Below are 24,474 nucleotides of genomic sequence, written 5' to 3' on the forward strand. Positions count from 1 at the left end.
AATTTCTTAAGGTGAGTGCTGCGGACATTCATGGGGCTCCATCCTCCCTGCCCTCCTCCGCTGGAATTTGCCTCTGGCTCTCAGGCATCAGTTGTGGCCACTGGCTGACCGAACGTGTCCTCTGAGTCCCAAAGATCATGGTATCTCTGCTGGCCTCTCCCTCTACACCATGCCCCTTCCCAAGGCTCCCTCCTCCAGGGTGGAGCCTGCAGTCTGGTGAGCCTTCTTGGATCTTGCTCTGGGCTCCCATCCTGTAGACCACCAGTCTGTCCTCACGTCTCCCCGTCTCCCCGTTTGTCCCATCTGCTGCCCTTGCTGCTGTTCCTTCCCCATCATTGCCGGCATCCTCACAGCACCACTGACTCTTCCTGCACCCGTCCTCAGTGCCAGTTCCCTAGCACTTACCTGGCTTTGCACTGTTTCTGGGCCAAGACCCAGATGCCTTGCTCCAGCTTCTGAGACCTGCCAGGACTTGGCCCAGGCTTCTGACTTCCTCGGGGTCCCTTCTCCCGCTTATATGCACCATCTAGTACTGGGCTCAGCTCAGCTCTTCAAAACAGCCACCTTCTGGATACTACTTTACTACTTTAGTGGTTCCCTGGCCAGAGTCCCACTGGGTGACATCCTCCCTGACCCTAGGGTGGACAGCACCCACAGGTGACCTGAAGAGGCCAATGTTGGCAGTCAGTTTCTGCCCACTCTGCAGATGGAAAAACTGAGGCTCCCATATCCCAGCTGGCACTGGGCCCCCAGCCTTTGCTTTTCTGTCCTGTGCTCTCCTCAGTGTGTGCATGTGTGTCTGCACGTGTGCACTCATGTGGGGTATTCTGGCTGCTGTCTACATAAGGCAGTGTTTGGGCTGGATTGCCAAATATCCTCCAGGAAAGGAGGGTTGGGGCTGTCTCTGGGGGTTCAAGTCCTCCTTTTCTGTGGGTGGTGGGGATGCTGTGTGTGAACCTAGGGGACTGGCACAGCACCCCATCAACCCTTGGGACCACAGACTCCCAGTTTCTCTTGCTTCTCTCTCCTTCTCTTCAAAACAAACACCCGCGAGCCCAAACCGCCCATCCAGCCAAGGCACAGATGGAACCCAAGTTGGAATTAATTAGTCCTGTTGCCAAGGCAACTGGGACCTGGACTGGGATCCAGTCTTCTCTCTGGGCCCACCCCTCCCTCCTCAGGCCCTTCTCATGTTTTCACCCCTTGTGGCCCTGGCTCTGATTTTTTACCCCTGCAGCAGCTGGGGTGGCCTAGGGCCTTCTTTCAAAGTCATGGAGGCAGTGGTGAGGGTGTCTGTGAGCTTGGAGCTCCTGCTTGACCCCTCTTGGCTTGGTGGGACCTTGGGCATGTCCATGGACAGCTGTCGGCCATATTTGGTTTGGTAGGACATATGAATGGAGAGACCTGTCTGTGGGTGGCAAGTGTCACGGTACTGAGGGGTAGAGGAAATAGTGGAAGGGATCTAAGCTTGAGAGATCATGGGAGACTGTAGGTGTCCACAGGGACGCCCAGTCAGTGGCCCATGATGGATGCTTCTAAGAATCTGGCACTTTTGTGCTCTGTGACAAATCTGGGATGTCCTCATTCCCAAGAATGGGCTCTCAGCCTGCCCCTCCATCCTGACCTTGTTCTTTTTCCTCCGAGGTGCCCCACGACCTCCATCTCTCTTTGCCTCTTTCCCTCAGAGCCTCCTTGGACTCCAGTCACCAGGCAGTGTCCCTCATCTCTGCCCATGGGTGTGCCTCACTCTGATTTTTGTGACACACAGTATACCACTGGTCACCTTGCAGGGTCACAGCGATCTGCCCAGTCCTGACTTTATAGTCCCTAGTGGCCACTGGCTATTTCTCATGCCTTTGATGGATACAAGCCAAGGAGAGGGTACAAGCGATGAGAGAGGCCCTAGAGAAGTTGAGACACATCATAGTCAGTCAGTCCCTGCTCCACTGTTCCCTGGCCTGGGAGGAGAGCTCTGAGGCAGGTGATTGTCCTAAAAGGAACTGGGTGCTGTCTCCTGCCTCTTGCTGGAAGGTGAATACTGGTTGTGTGCAGCCAGGGCTTTGAGGGACAGGTGCTCAGATTCTCTCAGTGACTCTGAAATCTGCTGCCTGGACTGGTTGCTCTTCCTGTGGGCTGGGAGATGAGGGAGGATGTTGCCGGAGTATCTGAAACAGACCTGGCTGTGAGGTTCAGTTTGGTTCATAGAACCGGGCACTGTGGATGGTGGCTGCCTTGGGCTCTTCGCAGAGGGAGACTCAGCAGAGGACATGGGTACTCCAGGGAGAAGGGGCCATCTTTACCCCCTTCTCTTACCTTCCAAGCCCTCAGTGATGGTCTGGGAACATACGAGTGTTATCTTCCAAGCCCCTAGGTTGTCTAGCAGTGTGGGCTTCTGCTTAGCCAGCCACCCTCTGGGTACACCTCTCCCCCTGGCCTGGTGGGACAGGGAGAAAATGAGCCAAGTCTGGTGACCATCCTCACCCTTGGTTCCTCTCCCTTGGGACCTGTAGGTTGGTCACCACCCCTCTCTGCTTTTCTCATCCTTCAGCTGTGTGTGTGTGTGTGTGTGTGTGTGTGTGTGTGCAAGTGTGTGTGTGTGTGTATATGTGAGAGTGTGTGTGAGAGAGACAATGTGTGTGTATGTGTGTGTGTGTGTGAGAGAGAGAGAGAGAGGAGAGAGAGAGAGAGAGAGAGAGACAGAGACAGAGACAGAGACAGAGACAGAGACAGAGAGACAGAGAGAGAGAGAGAGAGAGAGAGAGGTGGTTGAAAACTCATTATGCAGCCTTGAACTTCTGGCAATCCTTCTGCCTCAGCTTCCTGAATTCTTGGAGCTCAGGAGTGGGCTACCATGCTCAGCTGTTAGCTTGCCTTCTGTGGCCATGAAATGACCAAGATGAACACACACACACACATTCTGTCTTACACACACACACACACACACTCTGTCTTTCTTCCTCTCTCTGTCTTTTTCAGTCTTACACCGAGGCTAGCCCAGGCTACCCTCAAACACTGGTAACTCTCCTTGCCTCAGCATCTTGAGTGCTGACATTTATTAAAGGTTTCCTGAAGCAGGGGTCTCATGTAGCCCAGGCTAACCTTGAGTTTCTGATCTTCCTGTTTCTACGCCCGCGCTCTGGGATTGCATGCATGTGCCATTGTCACTGGCTCCGAGACAGCTTTTGAGATACATCCACCATGAGTGACAAACCCTGCTGTCCATAGAGGCTGTGCTGTGTGGAGCTGCCCGTGGAGTCTGAGTCAGGCAGTAGGGTGTGGTGGGGCTTGCAGCCAGATCCAGTGGTCAGCCAGCTCTGCCCGATGGCATGGATGCTGGAGTTTAAATCCGCAGAGCTAGCCAACACAACTAAACTGCGGGCTGGGCTGTGTTTGGAGCTGCCAGCCTGCCCCAGAAGGCAAACTCTACAAATGGATTAGCTGGGGGAGGTATTTAGCTCTCCTTTACATAATAACAAGGGCTAACATTTATTGAGGGCTCACTCGGTGCCAGGAGACTACTAAGCACTTACTGGGATTATCTGCCTTGATCCTCACACCCACCCCGCGGCAGACAGGGTGCAATCACTATCCTACTTTGTCGTGGAGGCAATTAGACTACAGAGACGTTAAGTCTGGAGCCTGAGGTCACACAGCAGCAGGAAGATAGCACACCTACCCCTGTGCCTTCTGATTTCGTGTGTGTGTGTGTGTGTGTGTGTGTGTGTGTGTGTGTACCTCCCCTGCATCCTCCCAGGGCAAGCAGGGAAGGAGATAAAGGCAGACCCACTTGGCAGGGAAACACTGGAATCGGCAGCTTCTCATGTCTCTCACCGTCTCAGATGCTGGGGGTTGGGGAGGGAAAACAAAATCAAGTAAACGCAGGGTGTTGTGTAGCTGAGGAAAAAAAAATCTTACTTTTTTTTTTTTTATGAGCTTGTTAACGTTTGGGAAGTTCCATATGCAGAGATCCATGCCCCTCATTTGTATGTGAGGGCTGGGACGGGCTCGGTCCTCCAGGTAAGGCTGGCCTCTGCTCCTGTCCAGTCCTGGTTTCAGGTGAGTTCATGACCAAGCTGTGACCATGGCTCCTGGGTCACCGCAGGGCTCAGCCATTCCCTTACTGTGGCTAGGCTTCCTCTTGGCCTGCTGCTTCTGGGAGCCTTTGGCTTCGGTGTCATCAGCAGTGACGTGGCCCTTAGATCAGAGAATGTTCTAGTAGCTTTCATCAGAGGCCCCAGGACTTATCAGAAAGCCTATAGACCACCGACTTTGCTGCCTGGGAGTGATAGGATCTGAGGCCTGTTGCTTCGGATCTCTGGGCCTCAGTTTCCCGGAGGGCAGTGACAGTATGTGCCTCCTAGCCCTGTGAAGAACATGGATATGACAGCGGCTTGTCAGGCAGCCATGCCCCCTTTGCTGGGTGATGTGTGACTTTCGAAATCCTTGTCTTCCATGAACTGGAGAGGAGGTCGATCCTTCCTCTAGAGCCTCATTCTGACCTGGTCTAGGATGTGGTTCTGAAGCCCCATAGCCAACCCACCGTGGCCCAGTGACAATGCCTGGTCTCCAGTGGATCTTCTCAGGAGCTCTGAGCCTCCCAAGCACAGTGCCGTGCCTGTCTGCTTTCTACAGGTCCCTCATTCCGGAGGCAAGGCCTGGAGGGAGGCCTGGAGGGACAGAATGAAAACCATGAGTGACTTACCATGGCGACTTTCACTATTGAAACCAGAAGTCCCTTGCAAGTGTGCCGATTTGTGAGGATTCTGGCTGAGCCCTCGCTGGATCTTCCAAGATGGGAAGATCCCACCAGGGCGGGAACTGGGAGCCGTGGTGACAGGTGACAGAGGTGGGCAGGGTGTCAGGAGCCTCTGTGGTTTTGCAGACGCAGCCCTCACTGACACCTGTTCTAGTTGGGTAGGTGAGGCTCACAGAGTGGGGAGTGGGTCTTTCTCTTAGGGGTGGCCCCCAGAGGAACAGGATGTTGGAGCACTCTGGGAGATGTGACAGACCCGTGAGCCTCAGTTTCCTGTCTGTGGATGGTGGCCATTCAAAAGTCAGAATCTCTTCTGGTGACTCTGGGATATGGGCAGCTCAGACTTGTTCTCTAGGCACTTGCTCAGAGGCCCTACCCAGCCTGTCCAGGCAGCTCAGGTCTAGGAGCCTAGGTCACCAAGGAGAGAGAAGGCGGCAGATACCTCTGCTCTTGTTCCCACATGTAGGTGGGCCTTCATCTGGGTTTCCACATGGGGCCTCTCTGGGATCAAGGCTGCTGACCAAAGAGGCTAATGACCCACCCTCTCTCTCCATGTCTCTCCTTGTCCCTCCATGGGCTTTGTCAGGGCCTGTTGGGTGCTGCCTCCCTCCTCAGGGTGTAGACAGGGAGGGAGTGCCGGTCAGATGCTAGTCAGGGTGTAGGCATGACAGGCACTTAGGTGTGTGACCCTAGAGGTTTGTGGGGGTGGAAGAAGTGGCTAAGAGGCCCACAGAAGACTGGGGAGCCCCTCAAAGCTTAGGGCAGCATGGGAGAGGCAGCTCTGCAGGGCCTTTATGGAAGAACATTATACAAGGAGTTGGGGGCATCTAGAGGCCAGTAGACACAGCCTATGCTACTAGGATTCTCATGGCTAAGGAGGAGGGCGGGCTCAGAGATCAAGCCTGGTGTGCTGGAGGACTTCTTGTAGGAGGCAACTTGGAATCCCTGGTAGGGGATAGCAGTTGCCAGTACAGTGAGGCTGCAGAATTCTGGGTAGGCTAGGAGGTATGAATAGATGCTAGGGTTAGAGACAGAGATGCTTATCAGAGGGGAGCATGAGGAAGGCCCGGAGGAGAACGGCAGATTCAGTGTCTTCTAGCAGTAGGGGACATGTCAGGCGTGCAAGAGCTGTGATGTGGGTGTGGAGTTTCAAGACCAAACATGCAAGGGGAGAGCAGAGGGATTGGGGGTGGGGTGGGATGAAAAGGGGGCTTGCAGCTCATTGGAGAGGACAGGAATAGGGGGGAACAGGATCAAGGGAAGGGCCAAAGCAAGGGACATATTCAGAGGGCCCAGCACCATAAAGGGGGAGGATGGTATACATACATACATACATACATACATACATGTGTGAGCACATATGTATGTGGCATGCATATACATATGTGTACCTGGGAAAGTATATGTATATGCATGACACAGACTAGATTGCATGTATATGTATAGTGGTATGTGTACACACATACGTGGCACATAAGCACAGGTATGCAGATGTGCATGTGTGGTGTGTGCTCACATGCTGTGCACATGCATGTGCCTAGTGTATGTGTATGTATATGTGTACATATGTGTATGTGTGTGTGTATGTGCCTCTTTGTGCAGGAGTAGTTTGTGCTTAGCGTATGTAGTTCTTCCAGGTTCCGGCCACAGGGGCCTGTCAGATTCCCAGGGAGCCTGGGAGGCACCAGGTGACTCTGAAATCTAGGATGGCCCTCAGGTGGCTGGAGATCATAGCCTGAGGCTGCAGCCGGAGGGGGCTTCCCCGTTGGAGGCTGGGGTGGGGAGCTGCCGCATCTGTCTGTAGAGCCATTGACTGGTGTTGTATAGGGAGGGAAGGGTGCCTGGATCGGGTCCAGGAAGGACGGAGGGCTTGCTCCTCGGGTGGAAGGGAGGCTGCGGTAAAGTGGCTGGAGCTGCTGCTGGCTGTACTGGCTCACAGGCAGAAACAGCTGGGCTAGGAGCCCAGCATCCCAGCTGCTTTTGAAGGGTGAGAGGGAAGGGCAGAGCCAGAGGGGACCTGTAGAGTGGGGGCATTGTGCACGGTTTGAGGTCACCACGCGTGGCATTGCATGGCTAACAGGTCTGGTGCCCTAGTTAGGGTGACAGGGCTCTGAGCAGGCTTTTGTGAAGGGGATCCTGAAAGGGCCTGATTCACAAGGTGCTCCGCGGCCCTCGCTGCTCTGATTTCATCTAACATTGTATCCCTGGAGACCCATGAGGAAGTTGGCTCCGAGAAGCTGCACAGGCTGCCCAAGGTCACACAGCTGGAGGCTTTAGGGCAAGGATGTGGGTCCAGGTTGCGGGTGCCTGCCTGCTGCTCTTCCAGGGCTCCCAAGGCTCCCAGGGTGCAATTGGCTGCTGTCTTTGGATGTTCTTTCTCTCTTGTGCTCCGACGCTCCTTCGTCTCTCTCCGAAGCAGATGCAGGTGCAGGCAAGGGTCAGCTCCAGGCCGGCTGCTGGCCTTCAGAGACTGTTTGCCCATGTGTAAGTGGGCCCCACGTATCTGGATAAGAGGCCAGCTGTGTCGGCTGCACATGCGGACTGACTAGGCTCATCTCAGAAGCTCTGTCCATATCCTTCCCTGTCTCTTGGCACTTGCCTGGCCTGACTGTCCTGGGCAGGTTCAAGATGGGATGGCGTGTGATCAGCATATTGGTCAAGTCCCTACAGTTGTGATAGTAGGCACCTGGAGCCTGCTGGGTGTCAGGGGTGGTCTGATGGTGGCGACCTGCGTTCCTTCTCTGTGTTGGCTTCACACTGGGATCCATCCTGCCCTGGCCGTCTAGAGGGGAAACTGAGAGCCAAATACAGGACAATGCAGTAGAGAAACCTGGGATTAGGAAGGACTTCCTGGAGGAGGTGACTGGGCTAATAGCACTGGGGAAGTTCACAGCACAGGTGGGAGGAAGTTACAGGCTCTTATCGCAGACGCTTCCTATGACTTGAAGGGCTAGGGTCCCCTCCCCAGGGATGCAGAAACATCAAAAGATTTTGAGCAGCATGGGGCAGCCTCCAAGCAGAGTGGCTTTGGGGAGGGAGGAAGCTCTGTCTGGAGGCAGTACTGGGAGGCTGAAGGTGGAGAGGGAAGGGACTGACCATGAGGGGTGAGGTATGAGGTGGGTCTTATCACTTGGCAGGAGAGGCAGAGCTGTAGGTAAAGCTGAGCCACAGGCAGGTGACAGTGGCCCTGACCCATGGGGGCACTTGATGGGCAGAGGCAGCTGAGCCTCCAGCACACTTGGCTGGCCTATCCTGGGAGCTAGCAAGTAGATGCGGAAGTGCTAGCACCTGGCATGGTGGTTCTCAGCCCGTGGGTCTTGACACCTGGTGGGGGCATCAAATAGGTCAGCATATCGGATACCCTGCATATCCAGTATTTACATTATAGTTCCTAACAGTAGCAAAATTACAGCTATATTGAAGTAGCAATGAAAATAATTTCAGCTGGGCGTGGTGGCGCACGCCTTTAATCCCAGCACTCGGGAGGCAGAGGCAGGCAGATTTCTGAGTTCGAGGCCAGCCTGGTCTACAAAGTGAGTTCCAGGACAGCCAGAGCTATACAGAGAAACCCTGTCTCCAAAAAAAAAAAAAAAGAAAAAAAAAGAAAAGAATTTCATGGTTGGGGGGGGGGTGGCCACACCATGAGAAACTGTGTCATTGAGAAGGTTAAAAGCCACCAACCTAGGGGACTAGCAAGTGTCAGGCTGCAGAGAGGAGGGGGCAGCAGTTAGAGGATCTTTATGGACAGAGGGGCACTGTAGATGGGACTGGGGTGCACTGAGGCCTTGTTCCAGGCCATTGCCTCCTCTGGTTACAGTTTCCCTTCCTCAGGGCTGTGGTCACTGCTGGCTCTGACCCCCATTGAGGTAGAAGGCCACAGCTGGCACCTGCTGCCTGATCATAGTCTTGGGGACACGGGCACTGACAGTTGGCATTGGCTGCGTTTACTGATCACCTACTGTATACTTACCTTGTGTAGGGGGGCCAGGGGACTGCGACCATGCTTCCCCGTCCACCCCCACCCCCCATCTCTGCAGTGCTCTCACGGAACATACAACACAGGTGCACCCGGACAGCTGGGAGGGCCACCTTGCTTTTTGCAAGCCCAGTGACTTTTTAGGAGAGATATTAGGAGCTGAGTATTGTACAAAGTAACTTTCAGGAAGGTGTCTTTAGACGCCAAAGCTGGAGTGCATTTGTGAGGTTTGGGATGTGCCTGGGTTCCACGTGTGTCCCATCCCAAGCTCCTGTCCTCTTATCCCCGCTTCCGTCTGTCTGAATCCGGGCAGCTACAGAGCTTGGTGGGTGCTGTTAGGTGGACAGTCTGCTTGGCAGAACACAGGATTCTGGGGGTGGGGTGGGGCTTGGCTTGCCAGACTCCCCAGCTTCTGTCTGTTGTCTAGTCTCCTCGTGACCCTGGGTTTCAAGGCTTGCCCGCTGTCACTCCTTGTCACTCATCCCCTGATCTCACTCATCCCTTGGTGATAGCCTGCATTCCCCATTCCTTCCGCATGCCTTTACAGCTCAGGGTCTGTGGATGGTGGATGGAGAAGGCTTTTCTGGATGAGATGCTGGATGGACTTGTCCCGCACTTACAGGAGGCTGTAAGGATGCTGCTGTCTGCCGAGGAAAGGCCTCACTCAGGTGCTGCTGTTGGTGTGCTTGTGTCCTCTCCTTCACCCCCCCCCCCCCCCGAGCAATCTGAGCAGAGCTGGTGGGTAGAGCAGCTTGAGAGGTTCAGCTTGGGCAATCTCATGCTTTTGGGTTCTTAGCTGTGTGTCTTTGGGCAAGTGGCTTCACTGCTCTGGGCCTATTTCCTCATCTCTCCAATGGGTAGGGCAACCAGGCCCACCCCTCAGGCTGTGAGTGACTGGATCACCCAACCTGTGTTGTCAGGGCCTGATTTGCATCTTATCATAACCAGATTCTTGTAGGGCAGGGCTTACATCCCAGCCACACTGACCTGGCCAAGCTGGTCTGTCTTTCTGGGTGTTGACTTCATCTGAGAAGTGGTCTGGTTAAGGCGGGGGCCCTGTTGGTGGTTGTGTGGCCCAGTGTTGGCCATGGGGACTCCATAGGAAGCTTCTTTATGGGGTATCAGGTACACAGTTGTCTGTCACCGGGGTTGTGGGCTGGGGCAGCTTGCCGTATGACCATGATGCCACAGGCCTGGGAGGAACCCACACTCAGACAAGGTGGGCAGAGTCATCCTGGAAAGCGGAGGGACAGCCAGGTCCTGGGGGGGATGACTGTGACCTTCAAGACATCTCCCAGCTTCAGCCTGGGACCCCAAGGCAGCTCCTGACTGGCTCTGAGGAGGAGGCCCCGATGCGTGACCCTTGGGCAGCCAAGCATAGGGATGGGAGGAGGCAGGGATGCTGGAAGTCCTGCTTGTTAGCTGCATAAGAGCTGCTGCTGGTTTGGGCAGAGAGGCAGCAGGTGTGAGACCTGGGCAGGTGTTAAGATAGAATGTAGATGAAGGATGAGGGATGGGGGATGGGGGATAGGGGATGGGGAATAGGGGGTGGGGGAGAGGCAAAAGTCGGGCATGAGGAAAATGATGGAGCAGAGGCACCCAGAGGCTTGGTAAGGAGCCTACAGTGATACAACCAGAGGGTGAGAGCAAAGCTTCAGGTCTGCATCTCAGTTGGGTAGGGAGGCAGCTAGACCTGCTGACGTTGGTGGCACTTAGCTTAGAGCTGCCTGAGGATCTCAGTGGAGGTGGAAGGCAGGGTTACAGCCAGCAGGGTGGGGGGTCCAGGGCAGGGATACAGACCAAGGCTTTGTCACACTTCCTTTGAGGGCCCTCTAGGTGCCAGCCATAATGGAGACCCATGTGCTGTCTGCTGAGGAGGCCAGGGATGTGTGGCTCTATCAGGCAAGCATAGATATGGAAGGATCCGCCAGAGAGGGAGACACTGGATGGCGCCGGCCCGGACCAGATGGTATGTGGGTACCTGAGCTCAGAGCCAGCCCTAGCCTTTCTGGGGAGACAAGCTTGACCTCACTGGCCTCAGACACCCCATGTCTGCCTCTCCATACTGAAAGCAGGGTATGCTTTGAGGGAAGGTGCTGGGCTTAGCTCAAAACCTGGGGTGGGCTCAGGAGATGCTGGGGGCTGCTATAACCCCCTGCCACTATTAGCGTTATGTGACAGAGCCCACCCTGGGTGGTCTTCGAGTTCACTTTGCTTCTGGAGAGCAAGGAATGAGTGAGTCCAAGAAACTGACAGAGCAGGCACGAAGGGTGGGATGGGACCACCTTGACAAAATTGGCCAGCGGTGACTGACCTCTGTCTGATTTTACCAGTTCAACATGTGGGAAGCCCAGAGAGGGTAAGGGTTTTGTTCAAGGTCACACAGCCGCTGGTGCCAGGATCAGACCTGTTGGCTCACGGGTCTGGGTGCTGGGCTCCCCCTCCCTTGTGAAGAAGAGATGCGATCATTTATCAGGGGAGTTTAATAATGAATGAAGTCCAAGTGTCTCTAATGCAGGCAGCAGGCCTGAGGTAATAAAGGACCCTGTATTAATTCAGAAGTTAATGAATATGCAGGTGTGTCTGAATGATTAATGGGGCTCCCGAAGGCCTTGGAGGGGAGGTGTTGAGCTGTTGCGGGTGGAAACATGAATATTGCATACATCTGGGAAGCTGTCTAAACTGGGAGCGGGTGGGCATGAATGAACTGGGGACCACAGCGGCCAGAGGGCTGGGGACACCCAGGCAGATTCCCTGAGTCCTCAGAGTCATGGCGACATGGTCTCAGTTTCTCATGCTGTTGTCTTGAGCAAGTCAAGGTAGCCGCTGTGAGCCTCCATGCCCTCTATGCAGGATGGATGGGACCAACAGATGGCTGGCTGGCTCCCAGGATGCAGAGGGCCAAGGGAGACAAACCCTGTGCACTAAGGCAGGCTCAGGGGGGCACGCTTATCCACACCGGTGCAGGATTTGAGAGGAGCGGGCAGAGAGGTGTGAGGGGCTCTAGGAGGGTAACGCGAGGCCCTCGGTCCTAACCTGGGGGTTGGGGGATGGTGCTAGGAAAGAGAGATGAGATGTAGACGAGAAAGGATTATAGAAGCTACTGAAGGACAGCGCGAGGCCCTCGGTCCTAACCTGGGGGTTGGGGGATGGTGCTAGGAAAGAGAGATGAGATGTAGACGAGAAAGGATTATAGAAGCTACTGAAGGACAGCGCAGTTTATAAAGGGGGCAGGGACCCTCAGTCTACCCTTCACTTCTCAGAGCAGCTGCATAGGATCGGGAAGTGGCCTTGAGGGTGCCGAAACCAGGATGCTCAGGGAGGTCCGGTCACTGTTCAGGCTGCTGGTGGTGAGGGACGGGCGAGTGAGTGAGTGAGAGGCAGGCTTGGGCTGTCACCCTGAGACTCAGAGGGCATGAACGCAGAGCTCAGGAGAGTGTTCACAGTCTTGTCCTAAGGGGTGCGGAGGCGGGCTGGCCTTAAGGCTCTCCGGTTTCTCTACCTGCTTTGTTGAGTCCTGTGTGTTGAGATGTCCGTGCATGAGACCATGTTCCTTCCCCATGGGTGGCCTTGGGACACCTGGATGCTGCAGCCTGTTTTCTGCTTGGAACTGTGTGTTTATGAGTTCGGAGGCACTTGCCTCAGATCCCAGAAGTGGTGAGGGCCGGGCCACACTGTCCCCTCTCAGCCTTGCTTTGTCTTACCCTTCAAGTGTCCCTGCCCCTGTGTCTGATATCCTCAGCATGCAGGGCCTGGTGCTGGTGATGGGCGTCTCTGCCTCCACCCACATCTGGCTGTGGGCAGAGTCCTTGGAAGCAGCCTGTGGCGCCTTTTCCAGCCTGTGTATCCAGAGTGGGACTGGAGGCCACACTGGACTGACTCTGCTGCGCCCTGGCTTTTACAGAGTGGCTCAGGCTGTCCCCATGACATCATCCCCAATAAAGCCCTGCTTCCTCATCACGCAAGCTGGGATAGACCCAGAGGGCAAAGGACAGCCAGGGCATGGCCCACTGAGGTTAGCTCCTGTGACTCCTGGCTCCTGGCTGTAGGTGCTGCTGGAGTGGAGCTCTGACCCTGGGCTCTTTCACTGTGGCGCCACACTCCTAGGGAGTGAGCAGGCCGCAGCCTTGTCACCTTCTACTGTGAGAGAGCAACGAGGTCAGGGGAGCCTTTGTCTCTTCTACTTTCGGGGGCTCTGGCCTGGGCCCTGAGGGCCTCTCCCAGTCACTACTCGGTAGAATGCTGTTGACTTTGGTGGTCTCTGTCCTGGGGCAGCTTGCTGTGACAGACATGGAAACCAAGGCCTAGAACGAAGGCGTCTTTGGGACAGAGCTGGGGTTGGGGCCCTGCGGGGCCCACTTAGCTGTATATTTATAGACCCCACTGATCTATATTAACTCTAGGCCTGCTCAGGCTACAGCAGCCTGGGATCTGAGGACTGCTTTGAACCCTCTGGGGGGGCTGCTGTATCTGAGCTTGCCCTGTGGGGAGAGGCAAACGGGGGTGAGCCCCCTTCTCACCTTACCCTTCTGTGCCCAGGAACTCCTGCTGGATTCTTGGCTTGCACAGTCTTTAGATGCTTGGGCTGAACTGGGGCCACCCTCAGTGTGGGGGGGGGAGTGGGGTCGGTATCTTTGTCTGAGGGTTGTCTTCGTTGTCGGGTTGTCGTGCCTTGCTTCTTCTAACTCTGCAGGGAGATTGCCTGGGATCCGGGGCAGCTCTGCTCTGGCCCCAAGCCTCAGTCCTTTCAGCTGTAGAATGGGCATGCTTCCCAGGCAGTTCACAGGCATTAGGCGCCAAGTACTCCTAGCTCCTAAGCTGGAGGCCACTATGTGCATGCCTCCTGCATCTCTTCCAGTCCTTGCCATCTGCTGGGAGGGACCAAAAAGTGTTACCTCTATGGGGCCTGTGAGGCCCTAGGGGCAGCATGACTTGAATTCAGACTCACCTAAGTCTGAATGTTCCCTCTCCCCAGGCCCCTCTCCAGGGCCCTTGGGGTCCTTGGTAGGGGAGGGGGTGACTGAACTCCTCCCCCAACAGTGTGGTCCAGCCCCCTGGTTGCCATGGAAACAGCTCCACTAACTCTATGCTTCTCTTCCAGAGCAGAGACGACTGGCCGCCCTGAGTGCAATTCAATTCAACAGACATTTACTGAGTGCCTACTATGCGCCAGGCCTTAGGCTAGGCACTGGGGAACGCAGAGAGGAAGTGGGGGATCCCATTCTCAGATAGTTCTGGTACCAAGAGAGAAGCCTTGCGGGGGTGGGGTGGGGTGGGGTGCGGGTTGGAGGAGCAGAGCCTGGGATTGAAGTGCATCATGGGAAGGCTAACTGTTTGTCTATGCCTCAGTTTCCCCTCCCAGTATGGGAGGGCAAGGTGGGGCCAGGCTTGTTCAGGATGCCACAGGCCACTCACTGGGGGTGGAGTAGAGCAGGGAGGCCATCCCTCTCCTGCAGGGCCCTCAGAGAAGGGGCTGAGCTTGTGGGGGTGGGGGTGGGGCAATAGGTGGGAACAGCCCCTCACTCCTCAGGCTCAGGAACAAAGACCTGGAGGACATGGGGTTGGGCATTCTAGAAGCTCTGTGGGGCTAGAGAAGGAGATGTTAGGGTGTGAGCTCAAGAGTAGGTGAGAGGGTTCGAGGATGTGAGCTATATTTGGGGCAGTGGCAGCCGTGATGGGCCATTGAGGAGGGAGTCAGGGACATATGTCTTGTCTCAGCCTTCTCCTCTCCCCGTCCCTGGAACTCCCACAGAACCAGCAGCCATGTAGTTAGGGTGGCATCTGTGTTGTGCTGGGCAGGCCATGGTTAGTCTTCACTACTGCCCCTGGAGGTGGGTATTTGTGGGCCCAGTTCATAGTATAGCAGTACAAGAGATCCACTCCAATGTTGCCCAAGGTAATGATGTGACCACAACCCACCAATGCTGCTACCATTACCTCTCGTTGAGAGGCTCTACACTCTGTGTGGCTCTCCCATCCTGTCTAGCCCAATGCCCTGAGGTGTTCCCAAGAGCCATTGCAGGAAGACACCCAGATGCCACTTAGACTGTGGCCTTGGCAGCCACCCTTAAGGGACCATTGTAGAGGCGGCTGAGGCTCGGGGTTCAAGGTTAGATGCAGGGAGTGACAGACTGGACTGGGATCCTGTCTCCTTTAGCAGCAGCAAAGGCTTCGGGGATGCTGAGCTGCCCGCCCCCACCCCGACTGTGGAGAAACTCTTCCCCCACAGCCTCAGGAGAGAGCGCAGAGGACTCAGGCCTCAGATCGGGGCTCCAGTCTGGGTGTTGACTTGCATGACCGTGTGAGACCATTAGCCACTCTGAGCCTCGGTTTCTTTATTTGTTCACGGGAGGGCTGGTTCTCCTCTCCACTTAGCAGCTGTAGATACTCACTGAGCACCTACTGAGGGCTGTTGTCGACTGGGCTGGTGGGGAGGCCCAGAATCGGGCCTTCCTTGGAGAACTGAGTCTAAGGAGAGAAGCGAGTGACAGGATTCTTCTAGGGACGGAGAAGGACAAAGCCCAGGGGCCCTAGGGACCCATAAGGGACAACCTAGCCAGTTGAGGAGAGCAGGTTCCGGTTCCCGGAGAGCCCCGGGGGTGGGTGGGGCCGTGGGTGTGCTGGAATCTCTCCCAATCAGCCAGGAGCCAGGGAAGCTCTGTGTTCTAGCTGTTCTCCTTCTGCCGGGAGGAGGAGAGATGTGATAGGTCGGTCAAGCCTGGAGGCCGACCAGTCAGGATGCTGCCGGCGTGTAGCCCAGCAGGACCAGTGGTGCTGGTGGGCAGGAAGATCCCTGGGGTGGGGAGCTGGAGAGAAGCCAGACAGGGTGTGTGGGGGCGGGGAAGAGTGTCTGTCCTTCCAGGTGCTAGGGAGGAGCCAGACCAGGAGCGGGGGCGGGGCTGCAGGGGAGGCCAGGAAGGTGATGGCGGGCATCGCAGAGCATCTCTTAGGAACCACGGAGAGGACCGAGATGAACTCTGGGGCAGGAAGCAGGCTTGGGAGGAGCAGCGAGCTGGGGGTGGTACCCCAGGGAAGCTTCCGAGGAATAGGGACATTGGGGGGAAGCCAGCCATGCAGTTCTTAGGCCGGGATGGCTGTGTTTCTCTCTGCCCACCGTGTTTTCAGAGAGGGAGGCATAATGGATGTCAAGTCATGGGTGGCATGAGGCCCCTGAGGGTCAGAGAAGGCAGACCCCAAGCTCAGCCTTAGAAAGGGGAGGCTACAGAGGGAGGGGGGTGTTTGGAATGGAGTAGAGCATTTGCATGCGTAACAGGGCTGGGGCGAGGGAGAGAGGAAGTGGTAGAGAGATGAAAGGAAATTACCATACATCAGGATCTTGTTATTCAACCTAATTTTCAAAGGGGCACAGCTGTCGCGCTGAGATAATCCGTTAATTATAACAGCCATTGTGCTTTGGCAATGGAAGAGAAACCGAGGCTGGGTTACAGGCCTGAAGGCTGGGGTGGGAAAGGGCCTTTGAGGGTCCAGAACCTCAGAGAGGGGCCAGGGAGAGAGGCAGAGTGGGGTGCTGGGCTCTCAGGACCAGAGGACAGAGCAGGGCAGGGACCGGGCTGCAGGCTCTGCGCGGCCGTCAGCGTGGAGGCGATGAGGCCTGTTGCTTGCCAGTTGGCGCTATTGCTCCTGAAGCCAGCCTCCAGAACCTCCCATAACTCCTGGAGCAGTTAATTTTATTGAGCAGTTACTATGTGCCACACCCTACTCCCTCTAAGCTGTTCCCTATAGTGAGAGCCTTTCCTGACCCCCTTTTTTCAGAAGAGGAACCCCGCCCCCCAGGAAGGTAGCTTGTCAGGACCACCGAGTGAGGTAGCTGGCAGAATCCTGTGTGATCAGAGAGTATGGCCCTGACGGTCCAAGGTAGCCTGAGAGACAGGACCCACTGAGTGGGTAGACACAGGAGCTTCCATGGTTTAAGGCATGTCATCACTGTGGTCACGGGTGACCCTCCCCCCCCCCAGTAGTGTTTCTGGGGCCTTGGGTGTGGACAGAGCCTCCTTGTTCTCTGGGCTGCAGCTGCAGGCCCCCTGCGGCCTCCACAGCCGCCTTCAGGCTGGTCCCCAACCCCCAGAGCAGCTACCCTCAGGGCCAGGAGAGGGTGTTCCATGCCACCTCAGGTGGCACCCTTGATGGCCTTTACCACCACCTGCCTGGAGGTAGGAAGGGGACAGACAGCTGGCTCAGTCTCTGGGCAGGGCTAAGAGTCCAGAGACACCTCGATGCCTGCTGGGGTCTGGGAGAGGCAGATGGGAGGCAGTGAGTGGTGAGAGGGAACCCTCGCTGTCCGGGACCCCCAACCATTTGGTCCAACCTTGGCTCACGAGTCAGACTTAGGCCCCATGTCCACGCAGCTTTGAGCAGGAACTCAGCAGAAGTCATCTGGCAGAGAAGGGGCTAGTTCTGAAAGTTCAGCTGTGACCCCCATGTGACCCAGAAACCCAGGTAGCACTGTGGAGGACAGGTAGCAGCAGAGGTCCTCAGAGAGGGGCAGCAGGTGCGGGGCGCTCTGTGAAGAGCTCCCTGCTAAAAGCCAAGAGGAGGCCAGGGATACACGAGGCAGTTTTCAAGTTCTGGACAATGGATGTCTCCCAGCCGGGCCCAGATTCAGTAAATTGGCAGGACCAAAGAGCCACAGATACATTCCGGAACCCTAGACTCACCACTGGAGACTCCCCAAACGATACCCCGTGCTGCTGATGTCTTAGAGTTGTGAGACCCAGAGCCACCGTGGGGCGGAGTGGTATCTGGTGCGGAGGGAGGTGAAGGTCCACTGTGGGGGCTTGGAGCAGCCTGCTGGTGTTCCTGCCCCAGACTCCAAGAGTCCCTGTCTTGTTTGCCTCGTACCCAACAGTCCTCAGGGATCAGGGCGCCAGTCAGGGAGGACCGTGCCTTCTGCTCTGGCTTATAGCAGGCAGCTCCGTGGCTTTACCTGGTTGTCCATGGTGTTAGTGGACTCCAGAAACAGGGATGCAGCTTTCCACACTGCTAGCTAGCTAAAAACAAAATTTAATTACTGTCCAGATGAAGCAGGGTCCCTTGGCGTTGCATGAGTCAGAGCCTGAGGCCAAGGAGGAGACAGCCACTGCGTAGCACCTGGAGATCCAGTCCTCTCCTCTGCGTAGCTAGCAGTGCTCAGAACAGCACAGGCTCACAGGCCAGCTTCCCCGGGATGAGCCATCTTCCCGGAAAGCTTCCAGGCCTCGTTGCCGCCTTTCCTGCCCATGTATTCCCCTGACAGGCCAGGCTACCCCAGTGGGCTGCATGCTCCAACCCGGAGCCACCGCTTCTCCCCAGAGGTCCCCTGACATACTGCCCTGCCTTGGAACGACCCTAAGGATATCGGAAGGCAGGAAAATGCCCACCCTTGGGACCCTGGAGGAGGAGCAGACTGCAGGTAGAACCGAGAGGGTGGGCCTAGCTGGTGCCTGGTACATAGTAGGTGTTCCATAAATGTTTATTGAATGAATGAATGGAGACCATGCAGGCAGAGGCAGCGTGCGCGCGCAGGCACTGTGCAAGAGCGGGTCCAGTGGAGACCGGTGAGTAGTGCCCAGGGGCTGCCGCTGAGCCAAGTGGGGGAGGGAGGAGAGGCCAGGCTGGGAGTGAGCAGGCCTGATAGGGGAGACAGAACAGGTGGTGGGGGTGAGGCCAGGGAGAGAAAGGGCAGGGTCAGGTGTGGGGAGGAGAGCCTAGGATGGGAGGTGGGTTCAGGGGAGGAGAGACCCTGTGAGGGTGGGGGAGAGCAGGGGGGATTCTGCAGGAGTCAGGAAGGGACTGGGGTACTGTTAGAATGGACTTCCCTACAGAGCCACCTAAGGGGCCCTGTGCCTGGAGTCTTAGGTTGGCTGGGGCTGGGGCGGGCAGGAGCTGGGCCAGGCTAGCTATCACAGAACTGCTCACAAACCAGGGCTGGGCCCCCCTGGCATACTGGCCAAGCCCAAGGCCTGGTGGCCCTCCTTGACTTCCTGCCTGCAGCTGCTTGGAGGTCTGGCCGTGGTTACTGCTGGGATGCCTTGGGAGCAGGGACGTAGAGGGGACCTGTGAGCTGGGAGGGGGACACAGTGGGCAGAGCCTGAGACCCATGCACACTGCTGCTCTCTGAACGGATGACATTGAGGCCCAGAGACAATAAGCCCCGGACTGCAGGCCTTGCACAAGGAACCTACTCCCCAGACCGCGTTGCCCCAGAGTGGATGCTCTTCCTGTTCCAGGGCTTCGCCTATGGCAGACCCTTCTTGGCCGTGTCTCCAGCCAAGAGTTCCAGGCTCCATATATGTGGGGAAGGGTTGAGGGGATTTTTTTCATCTCTGGAGGCCCACTGAAGCTCAGAGAGAGCAAGCTGTGTGTACTGCGCAGAACAGGTAGACGAGGAGCCCCTACAGGGTGTCGGAAGTGAAGTGCCTGAGTGTGCCCGGAGGGATGGCATGTCCCTCCGGCCTGTGACGTGGCACAGCTATGGCTGCTCCCAGCCAGGAGTGATGCAGAGTGGGTGCTGAGGCAGAGGGCAGAGGCCAGCTCCCCAGGGACGCAGAGCAGCTGGCTTCTGGGCTGAGACTAATGAGACGTGACGGAATGGGGTGGATGAAACCCAGCACCTCGGGTGAGACAGAGACAGAGCGGGCCCCCAGCTGTCCGGGGTGTTTTGAGGGTGTCGAGCAGTGTGTGCATGGGGCCCTGGGGGCCCGGGTGACATCTAGGGCAAGGTGAGAGCAACATTGACTCAATGCTCCTGCCGTGCTGACAGAGGGAGGAAGCCAGGCCTGGTGGAAGTGATGGCTCAGACATCGGCCTTAATGCTGTGTCCTGGGTAGCCCAGTTGTAGGAAAGACCTGGAGTGGCTGAGGCTAGGGTAGGATGAAGCTGACATCATGATTGGGGGGTGGGGGGGAGGGAGGAAGAGGATGCAGCAAACAGCAGGCTTGTAGTAGATGCAAGTGTGGGAAGCAGTCCTTGCAGAGACCCTAACAAGACTCAGGCTGGCTGAGGTTCCTGGCTGTGTGACCTTGGGCATACTGCTATTCCTCTCTGAGCCTCTGTCTCTCTGTCTGAAATGAGCAGGTTGACAAGGCCAGGAGACTCAGGGCATTCCCTGACACATCTTGAGCCCTCATTGATGGTGAGTTCTACCTCTGACACCCTGGCCCTGAGGATTTCATGGGTTTCAGCCTCTCTTCCTGCCGTTATCCCCCATCTCTCCTGCACACAGTGGCCCAGCACTGGTGTATTGGGGCCTGCTGCGGCAAGCATGGTGGTTACACCAGCAAACACCATAGAGACGCACTACTGTGCGCTGTGCTGGGCTGGTGGTGTAGGGGTGTGGGTGGCAGCCGAGAACCTGGTGTCACAGTTGAGCACAGTGAGGGGACCACAGCTAGCTTGAGCGACAAGGGGGTCCTCTCAGGCTTGGTGACAAAGAAGGGGGTAAGGTGGGGAGCAGTTTAGCAGAGCCTTGACTGAGGTCAGGCAGTGGGTGTGCTGAGAAAGTCTGTGCCAGGCAGAATCATGTGTAAAGGTCCTGGGGTTGAGGCCCACACCTGGTCTCAGCTGAGAATTACTTGAATGACAGAGAAGCTAGCTTCCCAGGGGCTGGGGTGAGCTCCTTCTGTCAGCCAGGGGTACACTGAGGGAGGAAACTCACAAGAGGGCCAGTGTATGCCCTGCTGCCTTGAGTCTAGCACTTGCAATCTTCTCGTCTGTTAACTGAAGCATTAGCCACACAGGGTTGACGTCCAAGGATATGTCAGAATCGCCTGAGCCATTGGAAAGGCACCTCTGGGTGAGGAGACTGTAGCCCAGAGAAGGTGATGAGCCCACCTGTGTCATACAGCTCTGCGTTTGACCCGAGAGCCCCTTACTTCCGGTGCCTGCACTTTTCTCTGCCTCCCCCCCAGGGCTCATCACATTGCGATCCTGCTATCAACTTGCCAGGTAGTTCAGTGGCAGTGCCACAATTTCCCAGCTTCAAAGAGGAGGAGCAGAGATCTAGGGCTGTTTGTCTTAGAAGCTTCTGTAAGGAGAAGGCGGTAGTAAGCCCTAGTGCACCACCCTGAGGCCCGAGCCTTGGCCCCGGAAGGTGGAAGGATGTAATTGGCCCGATGGCCCAGTGCTAGGTTCTAGAAAGGCGTGGTGAAGTTGCTGAAGGTTCGTGAGCTCTGGCTGGGCCTGAGGCGTCTGTCCCGTTTAATCTGGGGTGACGGCACGGATGTGAATTATGACACTGGGGGACCTTGAGCAGCCTGGCCCTGCGAGGAGTGTGTACCAGGGCTGCGCTGCCGTCAGTGCTTCCTTGCTGATTCCTCCATCTCTAATGGGTGGCCAGGGTACCAGCCACGTTTCCATGTCCTTTCCCTGTCTCTCTCTTCCCCCCACCACAAGCTGAGCAGTGGCCCCCAGGGAGCGGGAAGCCTGGGGTCAGCACAGATGAGAAAATCATCTATAGGACAAGTGTGCTCTGCTGTGGCCCAGAGGTTCCTGGAAGTCCATGGTGCCAGTCATCTTGCCACATAAGAGGAGAAACTGAGGCTCAGAGAAAGCCTGAGGCTCACCAAGAGTCTCAAGTGGGCCATTCTCATTCACCACAGGCTGTGGTGTCACGGTAGAAACCACACCAAGCACACTGCTAGGCCTGGGCTGCTGTCCTGTGGGAACCTGCTGTTGCCCCAGCTGTGCCTGTGGGGTACATCCACTGAGCTTCTGTGTATGGGAACGAGGGCTCAGGCCAGCGTTGCACTGCAGGGAGCAGAGGACCCCACCGAGGCCTGGGGTTTGACACCCTGGGTCCCCACTCTGACCTGGATCACATTCCCTCTCTTGTCCTGGCCCCAGCTTCCCTGTAAGAAAATGGGAATCCTACTGAGCCAGGGTTCACCTGCTCACATGGCGGATGCCAGGATTCTGAAGGGAAACTGTGGCCAGCTGGGTCAACCTGGCCATGGAAGGCAAGCCTGAGACAGAAGAACACCACCAGGTGGCTCAGGCAGTCTCTCTCTCCAGCTCTGACCTACACCCCCCACCCCCACCCCAGTGCCCACTGGTTGTTGGCTCTTCTTCCTCCTAAGGACTCACGGGAAGGGACCTCACGAAGCCTGTAGACTGGCTAGACTACTCTTTGCCAATGCTGCACAGCTCTGAACTGTGTTCCCTGCCTGTGCTGGCTTTGTCTTTGCTGCTGCACGCCTCCTAAGCTTGCCCTGGGGCTCAGCACTGCCACAATCGGGCTCTGGGCAGCTGATTTCACACTTCTTTCCTCCTGACATGCTCTTAGATGTGTTTGGGGGCTTAGCTGATCTCAGCCTCTGTCTCCTTGGCAGCAGGTACCTGTGTCACACTGTCATACTCAAGCCTGTCACCTCCCTCCCTGTGGTCAGTCATCCTATTGGATGTGCTCCCCATTTATCTCTGTGCTCCCTCCCTGTGGTCAGTCCTCTGTTGGATGTGCTCCCCATTTATCTCTGTCCTCCCTCCCTGTGGTCAGTCCTCTGTTGGATGTGCTCCCCATTTATCTCTGTGCTCCCTCCCTGTGGTCAGTCCTCTGTTGGATGTGCTCCCCATTTATCTCTGTGCTCCCTCCCTGTGGTCAGTCCTGTTGGATGTGCTCCCCACTTATCTCTGTGCTCCCTCCCTGTGGTCAGTCCTCCCTCCCCAATTGTCTCCATGCCCTGCTGTCACTATAGCTTCCTTTCTCCATCCTCCCAGGTATGCCCGTGCTTGAGGAGCACCCTCCTGGGAGCAGGGGAGACTGACCTTGTACATTTGACCCCAAGACCCTTGCACCCACCCCCTGCACACCTGCACCTCGATCTGGTGAGCAGCTGGGCAGGGGTCCAAGTGCTGCTGTCAGCGCCTTTGTGGCCTTGTCCTCTCCCTGGCTGCACCAGGCCTCAACGGGTGGTGGGCAGACAGCCCAGGCTGAGAACAGGGCAACTGACGCATACGGGACACGGTGCGGGGAGCCTTCTCCCCACCGTGCATGCGTCACGGGGAAGAGTAGGCGCTGGGCCCCAGCCCAAACCATCCTGGGGAGCAGAGGAGCAGGGCCACCTCAGGGTGACCTTGAGGGCTTGGGGGGAGCTATGGGGCATTCTGTCTACCCTGGCCTGATTGGAAAGGATGGAAGCCAGGGGGAACCAGCACCTCTCCAAGCCATAGCCCCTTTCAGCCCCTCCCCTGGCCTCTTCCTATGCCCCACCTCACCTGGGCTTTCCTCAACTATGGGCAGAGGACCTGGTTCTGCCTAAAGTGGTATTGTTTTAGCTTGGATCTGAGCAAGGGGAGGGACTCTGTTTATGGCTGAAGCTTTGTAAGCATGCACGCACACACATGTATGAGCAACATACATGTGCTTAAGAGGCATAAAGGGGGAGTAATTGGCTGCATTTCCAAGGCCACGGACATGATTGCCTGCCACCATTGAACACAACCCCAGCATGTGTCCCTGGGGTGGACCATCCCTGTACATGTCCTGTGCACCCACACATACTCCTGCATATGCCAGCCTGCACGCTCGCTCGCTCGCTCGTTCGCTCAGTGTATCCATTAGAGCCCTTGGGTCTGCGCACCGAGTCAGCTGCACACCTGTGTGTGCACCTGCATACCAGTGTGGTCCCCAGACTGAGGAGGGAGGGACTGCATTACAGACGAGTGAGGGCTCCTGCTTCTCCAGACAGCATCTGAGAGGACTCGGCCTCTACCAAGAGGATCTGACTGCTGGTGGGAAACTGAGGCTGTGTGTGTCACAGGAGCCAAAGTCTTTGGCTATGAGAGCGTTGTGTGGTATGAGTGAGGACCTTGTGACTCCCACACTTGGCCCCACAGTGGGGAGAAAAGTGTGTCAGGGTGGCCTCCAAGGTTCCCAGCCTGCTACAGAGCCAGCCTTTGACCCAGGTTGGACCTTCTCAGTTGGCTTTTCAGCTGGCACTGCCACCGGAGCCTCCTCTGGGTGCCTTCTCATGTCTCCCTCCCTTCTCCTCTGCTGCTCACAGCTTTAAATTGGCTTCACTTTAACACAAAGTCTAGACATTTTTTTTTCAAAGTGCTCTCTTTCCTAGAGTCTCCCTGGGGGAGGAGCAGGAGGTGGCGGTGGCGGTGGCTCTTGTGGACACTGTTCTGGCTTTCCGGGACAAACGTGGATTTCTCTGACCATCTTGTGTCCTTGCTAGAATGCAACTGTCTAGGGCCTTCACAGTTCTTCACAGAGTCTGGAGTGCAGGGTGTGAGCTGGAGCCAGGTCTGGCTGTGTGCAGCCTGCAGGGTAACCCAGCCAAATCTCCCCAGGGCTTTGGGGCTTGGCTTCCTCAAGGGGAAAGTGAAAGATGAATCCGCTGGGCTGTGGGCCGTGACCCCCTGCTGCTGCTCAGTCTCCTGTGTCTCAGGAGGAGCCGCCACCAGATCCCACCTTGACACTTCCCATCGAACAAGGCCCAGGAAAGGGCTGGCTTCCCTGACACCATGCAGAAGGGTGATAGCTAAGAGTCAGTGCTCATCAGGCTATGCGGACAGGGCCCCTTGGTTCCTGACTCCATGGTGACTGTCAATGTCTTAGGAACCTTGATTTTGGCCTCACTTTGCTGTGTTACTTGGAGCAAAGCCTCATCCTTCTCTGATCCTCTTGACACTGGAAGGGGACATGAGGTGGTCCCAAGCCCTGAACCCTCTTTGGGATTCATGTGCCCTCCTCTCCTGGTGCGTGTGTGTGTGTGTGTGGGGGGGGGCTAGTCCCCTACTCTTGCCC

General features: G+C 56.4%; 1 protein-coding gene across 2 annotated transcripts in view; it reads left to right on the forward strand.

The window, feature by feature from the left end:
* Elfn2 (extracellular leucine rich repeat and fibronectin type III domain containing 2) overlaps positions 1-24,474 on the forward strand; it is a 49,175-nt gene that overhangs the window by 19,411 nt on the left and 5,290 nt on the right. The gene's annotated exons all lie outside the window — the stretch shown is intronic.

The sequence above is a fragment of the Mus caroli genome, unplaced genomic scaffold (assembly GCF_978045245.1).
Source record: "Mus caroli unplaced genomic scaffold, Mus_caroli_1 scaffold_16, whole genome shotgun sequence".
Classification (NCBI taxonomy): Eukaryota; Metazoa; Chordata; class Mammalia; order Rodentia; family Muridae; genus Mus; species Mus caroli.